Source organism: Scomber japonicus, chromosome 19, assembly GCF_027409825.1.
Source record: "Scomber japonicus isolate fScoJap1 chromosome 19, fScoJap1.pri, whole genome shotgun sequence".
NCBI lineage: Eukaryota > Metazoa > Chordata > Actinopteri > Scombriformes > Scombridae > Scomber > Scomber japonicus.
The window spans coordinates 31496306-31504675 of record NC_070596.1 but is presented as its reverse complement, the minus strand read 5'-3'; positions in this window follow the sequence as shown (position 1 = coordinate 31504675).

The following is an 8370-nucleotide window of genomic DNA, read 5'->3' as shown; positions in this document are numbered from 1 at the left end:
GAAGAAGCTGCTGGAGAAAGTTTCAGTGCTGCACATTTTGAGCAATGAGCCGCTCGGCCAACAACGTCTCCTAGAAATGATCTTTGTTTGCTGCTAAATGGAAACAGCAGATATGTTCTGAAGGAAATGTCATGCTGCCTGGATGAAGCTTTTATATCAACATCATGAGGACATGTTGCTCATTAAGGTGTCTGCAAAGTCTCTAAATGTTGCTACTGAATGTAAATGTCCACTGACACATTTGCTTTGTTTTCTATAATATGTGAGTATTTGAATGAGGCTTCATGTTACAGTGAGCCTGTAAAAAGAAATCATTCTATGATGGGACAAACTGACCAAAGAGTCTCTATATGGGTTTAGTTTACAAGGCAGTTTTATTCATTTAGCTCATTTTATACACAATGACAACTAAATGTGCTTTACATAAAACAAACATTTAACAGTAAGAATTGGAAACAAAAAACATAAAAACAATTTAAGAAATAAAAATAAAACCCAATAATAGTAAACACACACACTAATAATAAAAACGATATACAGAAAAATAGAAAGAGAGAAATAAAATGCTAGAATAGAGCATTAAATCTAAGATTGCAGCATAAAATAATGATTAGCTTTAAAATCATTAAAAGGACATAGAGTGCAAATGAAAGATTAAAATGTAAAGTGCTTTAAAAGAGCTCAATCATAAGCTCAGGAGAAGAGAAGTGTTTTTAACCTGGATTTAAAAATGATTTCAGTTCTGCTGGTAGTTTGTTCCAGTTGTGTAAAAGCTGCTTCACCATGTTTAGTTTGAACTCTGGGCTCAACTATCTGACCTGAGTCAGTAGATCTCAGAGCTCTGGGCTCAACTATCTGACCTGAGTCAGTAGATCTCAGAGCTCTGGGCTCAACTATCTGACCTGAGTCAGTAGATCTCAGAGCTCTGGACTCAACTATCTGACCTGAGTCAGTAGATCTCAGAGCTCTGGGCTCAACTATCTGACCTGAGTCAGTAGATCTCAGAGCTCTGGGCTCAACTATCTGACCTGAGTAAGTAGATCTCAGAGCTCTACTGGGTTTATATTCTACTAACATGTCATTCATGTATTCTGGACCTAAACCATTCAGTGATTTGTAGACCAGTAGCAGAACTTTAAAATCTCTTATTTAGCTGACTGGGAGCCAGTGTAAAGACTTTAGAGCTGACTGGGAGCCAGTGTAAAGACTTTAGAGCTGACTGGGAGCCAGTGTAAAGACTTTAGAACTGACTGGGAGCCAGTGTAAAGACTTTAGAACTGACTGGGAGCCAGTGTAAAGACTTTAGAGCTGACTGGGAGCCAGTGTAAAGACTTTAGAGCTGACTGGGAGCCAGTGTAAAGACTTTAGAACTGACTGGGAGCCAGTGTAAAGACTTTAGAGCTGACTGGGAGCCAGTGTAAAGACTTTAGAACTGACTGGGAGCCAGTGTAAAGACTTTAGAACTGACTGGGAGCCAGTGTAAAGACTTTAGAGCTGACTGGGAGCCAGTGTAAAGACTTTAGAGCTGACTGGGAGCCAGTGTAAATACACAAATAAACTTATCTTATTTTACAATAATTAATCTCTGATGTTAATTAGTAACGTGTATGAATGGGACACATGTATTTGATTTAGTTAAATGGTAAAGTCCGTCCCTAACACTAGGGGAGGACGTGCTGTGTGTGTATGTGTGTGTGTCTGTGTGTGTGTGCGTGTGTGTCTGCGTGTGTGCATGTGTGTGTGTGTGTGTATGTGTATGCGTATGCGTGTGTGTGCGTGCGTGCGTGCGTGCGTGCGTGCGTGCGTGCGTGCGTGCGTGCGTGTGTGTGTGCGTGTGTGTGTGTGTGTGTGTGTGTGTGTGTGTTACTCACCACTGCTCCATGCTGCTGTCTGACAGAGAGACTCCACACGCTGAGGATGAAACAGGTGTGTTGGTATCTGTGTGGGACAAAATGAAAAACTATCATAAAGTGAAATAAAGGTGTGAAGAAGCTGCTGGAGAAAGTTTCAGTGCTGCACATTTTGAGCAATGAGCCGCTCGGCCAACAACGTCTCCTAGAGATGATCTTTGTTTGCTGCTAAATGGAAACAGCAGATATGTTCTGAAGGAAATGTCATGCTGCCTGGATGAAGCTTTTATATCAACATCATGAGGACATGTTGCTCATTAAGGTGTCTGCAAAGTCTCTAAATGTTGCTACTGAATGTAAATGTCCACTGACACATTTGCTTTGTTTTCTATAATATGTGAGTATTTGAATGAGGCTTCATGTTACAGTGAGCCTGTAAAAAGAAATCATTCTATGATGGGACAAACTGACCAAAGAGTCTCTATATGGGTTTAGTTTACTTTGTTCAAGTTCACATTAGCATCACATGCAGTGTGCACATTGGAAGTTATTGGTGTGTGTAATCATTCCTCCTGTCCACACTGGCTGTGACCTGATTCCTTCCTACAGATACTCAAATATCACACATGACTTCTGAGAGAAATCACAGTGTAAAGTTGAACTGAAGCTGATATAAAGATGTGAACAAAGTTACAGCTCTGTAATTCATGTGTGTGTTGGTGTTTGTGCTGAGCTGCAGAGGAGGAACATTAACACAGAGAGGGAGTTTAGTACTAAAGACATGTGGAAGCTTCTGAGAGAGCCTCTTGATGCTCAGACAGCTCTGTCTCATTAACACTAAATCATTTGTACACTGTGTGAGAGAGAAGGATCTGCTGAAGAGCTCCTGTTATTATAAATGTTAATGTTTAACTTTATAAAACTAGACAGTGCTAAAGAGAGATATAATTTTCTCCACATTAACAGCTATAAACTACTACAATGAACTGAAGACTTTTGATGTGTTTCTTCTATTTGCTGTTTGGATGTAAGCTAAAGTGAGTTCAGAACTTGTGATAAATGTTTCAGTTGAGTGAAATAAATGTCTAACAGCATGTTTCTCTGACAGTAACGTCTAGCTCTCAGTCAGTGACAGCAGTAATCTTAGTGAGTAATAATACTATAATGAATAGTTAACATTAGGTTAATAAAATCACTTTATTATTATACTTTATTTATTGACTTTGTTTCACATTGAATAATCAACAGTTTGATATTTAACCTCCAGTTAAATTCAAAGAAGTGGGAGAAAATGTCATATTTAACTGTTGAGAACTGGTTTGATGTTTATTATAAGTTTATATTGTGAGTCCAGTTACTATAACTGTGTTAGTTCATCATCAATACACAGTTCCATACATTCATATATTATTCTGTGAAATCATTATTACATACAGTAATTCATATTTTTCTTACAGCATTTGTCTCCTAACATCCTGACACTGAAAGTATTTCATGATTCTTCTTTCAAAGTTTTCTTACCTGTGTTGTTGACTTGAAGCTCTGAGATGCTGAGGAGGAAGAGCAGAGAGGAGGAAGAGCTCAGAGCTTTATAACAGCAGCCACCGTCCACACCTATCTGGTGAGAAGTCACATGATTTCACAGAAACAGTCTGAGACCCTCAGAAAGAAGACAGACAGATATCTGATGGACTTCATGCAGTGAATTCTTCAGCTCACTGAGGAATGCTTCTTTATGCTGTTTTATGAATGAATGAACATTACTTATTGTTTACAGTGAGATTATATTATCAGCTGTAAATCCATATATTGATGAAGCAAACATGTTTGAACTGATGTGAATATGACAGAGAGAGAAACACAGAGAGATCTATAACAGACTAAATGTACAGAGCCTGAGAGCTGTGTTACTGATTTCATATCATATTATATATTTATGTATATTGTGTGTTTGGTGTGTTGCATTCAGTCAGCTGAATCACTCTATAAAACATTATAACATCTAATCTCTGTGGATTGATCAAGTTGACCTTAATGAATAAACTTCATGACTTGAGAACCATTTTCAGTATTTCTCGTCTGGTCATCAGAGGATTTCAGGATGTAGTTTGAAGAGTTTCTACTGAAACATTCATTAATGTTCAATGTGTAGAGAACTGTGGAGCAGCTGCACTGATCAATGTGAACTCAGTGATTACATCATTTACTTTAACATTAAAACTGGTTATCAGGTGTGAAGTCATAAAGTTTATTCATTCAGGTTAATGTCCTAGAACATCTAATCTACAGAGATTAGATGTTGTAACTTTTTATAGAGAGACTCAGAATGAAACAGAAAGTATCAGCAGCCTGCAGTCACACTCTATTGATCAAGTTCAATGTGATTTTAAATGTTGCTTTACAGTGGCAGAGCTACACAGAGGTCTGCTAACCTCACTTCTTTATAACTCCACACTTCAACATGTTTTACTTTATAAACCTGTCATCTTCAGCTCACTGACATCATCAGTGACATCATCAGCACCCTCTTTATAATAATACTAACAACAACAACAACACCTTTATTTGTATAGCACCTTTCATACACACAATAAATGCAGCTCTAAGTGTTTTACAACAAAATGAATGACACACACCAAGAGCTTCACATAAAAGCAGCATAAAGCTGTGATGAAGAAGAACAACAATTAAAAAATTAAAAAATAGATTTTGTCCTGATTTGCCTGATTATCAGTTGTCCCCACAGCATCAGACCTTTTCACTGGAGGCATTTCACTCCCTCACTGGCTTCTGCTTCCCTGGGATGTACAGAAGGTAAGTATGAGTACTGCTAAAACTCTAGATACACTTTATTGCAGGGCTGTTGTATTTTGCATGGCTTGGTGCAGCTTGTTGTTCTCTAATGTTTCCTTTACTTCCTTCACAAGATAAATTAGCTTTTACAAATTTTCCACGTTGTTTTTTCTTCTGGGTTTTTTCACTTATGTACAACTTATGACAGGTACGTTCTACTTTTACTGCGGACTTCTCTTGGCAGGGGTCGACAATATAAATGGCCCGGTGGCCCGACGTACTTTTAAAACCGTCAGGGCCACCAGAACGCTCCAACCACTGGCCCGATGGGGCCAGTAAAAATACTGCCCTTGATTAAAAAAAACAAACAAAAGAAAAACAAGTAAAAAAAATCTAACTTCACATTAATTCCCCGTGGTTCCAATGTTTTGCGATGATTTCTGTTAAATCGTCTCGGTAACTATACCGCTAATACTTTACGTGATCCCGATCAAAGACAGCCGTCAATGCAACCAGACTGTGCTCTCCGTGGGACGTAAACACACCTCGCTCGCTCCCGCAGAACGCGCGCGGCCGCTCAGTGCAGCTGCTGATACCGTGTATTTCGTGGATCATTAAGCTTGTTACAGCTTCTACCTGTTGAGAAGATCTCAGTCAGAAGTATGAGATGAGGAGAGAAGCAGCAGCAGGTTAACCTCAGGTCTCTACACTGAGAGTCTGAGGTAGGAGCAGCGGAGGAATCTAGCGCAGCTATGGAAGCCTAATGATGCCAAAAGTAAAATGAGTCACTAACAAATTATAACACAATTTATATTTTGTTCTACTTGTGTATTTATGTGATACAGGATTTGTGCAATTTACTTTTATTTCTGTGTTGTTTTATTTATTTTATATTTATTTTATTTTATGTTATAATTTGTGAGAATTAGATTCTTTATTTAATTTATATTTATATATTAGAATTGTTTCTACTCTTTATAATTTACTTTTTAGTATTTGTGATTTATCTAACTTAGGTATTTATGGTTGTTATTTCCATTAATATCAAAATTATCAATATATAAAATATCTATATGGGGAAACCTTTTACAGTGCTGCATGCTGCATAGGATAATTATATATTTAGAAAGTAGAACTGAAGTGATTCATTATAAGATGATTAGTTAAAACATTTCAATTCCATTTTGTGAATTTCAAATAAAAGAACAGTCATTTATTTCCTCATTGAAGTTTTCTTAAAAATATAGTTAAAGTCTCGTCTTGATCTTGTGAACCCAATATCGTGCCTCGTCTCGTGAGCTGAGTGTATCGTCACACCCCTACACACTATACACACCCCTATGAAATACAAATACAATAGTAAAGCAACGTTTTGGTTTTGGCTAGTAAAAAATCTGGTTGGCTAGTAACTTTTTTGATCTACTAGCCACTTGGCTAGTAGATCAAAAAGTTAATTTCAAGCCCTGGATGCAATTATTTTAACAGGCAATTAACGATAGACACTTGCTTTATAGAAATGTAGAGTGGCTAGTTTTATATATTTACAAAGGATGAGCAGTAAAAATTATTTTTTTATTTCTTGCTTGTTTATTTGAGGAGTTCTCCACTCTACAAGGGCCATGTAGCAGAGCGGGCTACTGGCTTTGACCCTCATGAAAAGAGCATCGCACACCAAAACTGCTTTAAAAAGAAGAAGGCAGAGAATGTAACATCTCCTGTGTTAGCTTGTGTGCATGTCAATAGTGAAATGGCAGCAGGGTTCAAAAAACAAATGGAAAACATGTTCCACACAGCCTATTATGTGCTGAAGAAAGAAAAGCCATTTACTGAATTGTTCTTTTTCGTGATTATTGGGATCTATACCTGACGTTGACCTGGGCCAGTGGTTACAATAGTCGGGCCAGTGATCTTCAAAAGCCACTGGCCCAGAGGGCCAGTGGCAAATTTTCCTTATTGTCTACCCCTGCTTGGCATCACTGCATTTCAACAGCAGAGAGGAACCAGTGTGTTATTATGTGGTTCACTACCCAAGGTCTACCACGGTGGCTGGCTAGTCCATCCTGTCGAGGAAAAGCCATCATATGGTTAGCAGTTCCTAAATGTCCTTTATTATGTGAGTCAGTCCATAAGTCAACAAAAATGAATGTGAACTTTTGTTTCCTTCCCTCAGCATATTCTGACTGGTCATTTATTATTTATTATATATTAGTGTTGTTTTATTTATATATATTTTTAGCCTGAGTCTGTGATATCTTTATTATAGCTTTTCTAGACTTACTCATTGTATTATACGCTGCTGGACCTGAGTACAATTCATTTTCATGTAAAATGACAAATAAACTTGAATCTGAATCTTCTGTTAAAGTTTACTTGACTTAATATATTGTATATATTCTATTTTTTTGGCTTCTTTTACTATGTATTATTTTCACTATTTTAAAATTAATTTCTTCCCTCTTTATTTTTGTTGTGAAACTCTTGATGTGTGTCATTTATTTTGTTGTAAAACACTTAGAGCTGCATTTATTGTATGAAAGGTGCTATACAAATAAAGTTATCATTATTATTATTATTATTATTATAAAGAGGGAGCTGATGATGTCACTGATGATGTCAGTGAGCTGAAGATGACAGGTTTATAAAGTAAAACATGTTGAAGTGTGGAGTTATAAAGAAGTGAGGTTAGCAGACCTCTGTGTAGCTCTGCCACTGTAAAGTAACATTTAAAATCACATTGAACTTGATCAATAGAGTGTGACTGCAGGCTGCTGATACTTTCTGTTTCATTCTGAGTCTCTCTATAAAAAGTTACAACATCTAATCTCTGTAGATTAGATGTTCTAGGACATTAACCTGAATGAATAAACTTTATGACTTCACACCTGATAACCAGTGTTAATGTTAAAGTAAATGATGTAATCACTGAGTTCACATTGATCAGTGCAGCTGCTCCACAGTTCTCTACACATTGAACATTAATGAATGTTTCAGTAGAAACTCTTCAAACTACATCCTGAAATCCTCTGATGACCAGACGAGAAATACTGAAAATGGTTCTCAAGTCATGAAGTTTATTCATTAAGGTCAACTTGATCAATCCACAGAGATTAGATGTTATAATGTTTTATAGAGTGATTCAGCTGACTGAATGCAACACACCAAACACACAATATACATAAATATATAATATGATATGAAATCAGTAACACAGCTCTCAGGCTCTGTACATTTAGTCTGTTATAGAGATCTCTCTGTGTTTCTCTCTCTGTCATTGTTACGACCAGAAGTCAACTGCCAGGGGGCTTGGCATCAGCTCCACAGGGTTCTTAAGTTGATGGCCTGATGAGCCACAGTTGATGCCAATCAGTGGGGAGAAAAGGGGGCGGTACCTGCAGAAAAGGAACAAGAACAAGCAGGAAACCACACGGCACGTAACAGTCATATTCACATCAGTTCAAACATGTTTGCTTCATCAATATATGGATTTACAGCTGATAATATAATCTCACTGTAAACAATAAGTAATGTTCATTCATTCATAAAACAGCAGTGGTTCCCAACCTTTTTTGGGTCGTGACCCCATTTTGACATCACAAATATCTGGCGACCCCAGAGACTTTTTTCTTCTTCTATAATTACTTTTTGATCATGTTTGATATACTGGTAGTAGCCAGGATTAATGCACAAAGTGACAACTTTATTTTCCCTGATCAGGATATAAAGGCCT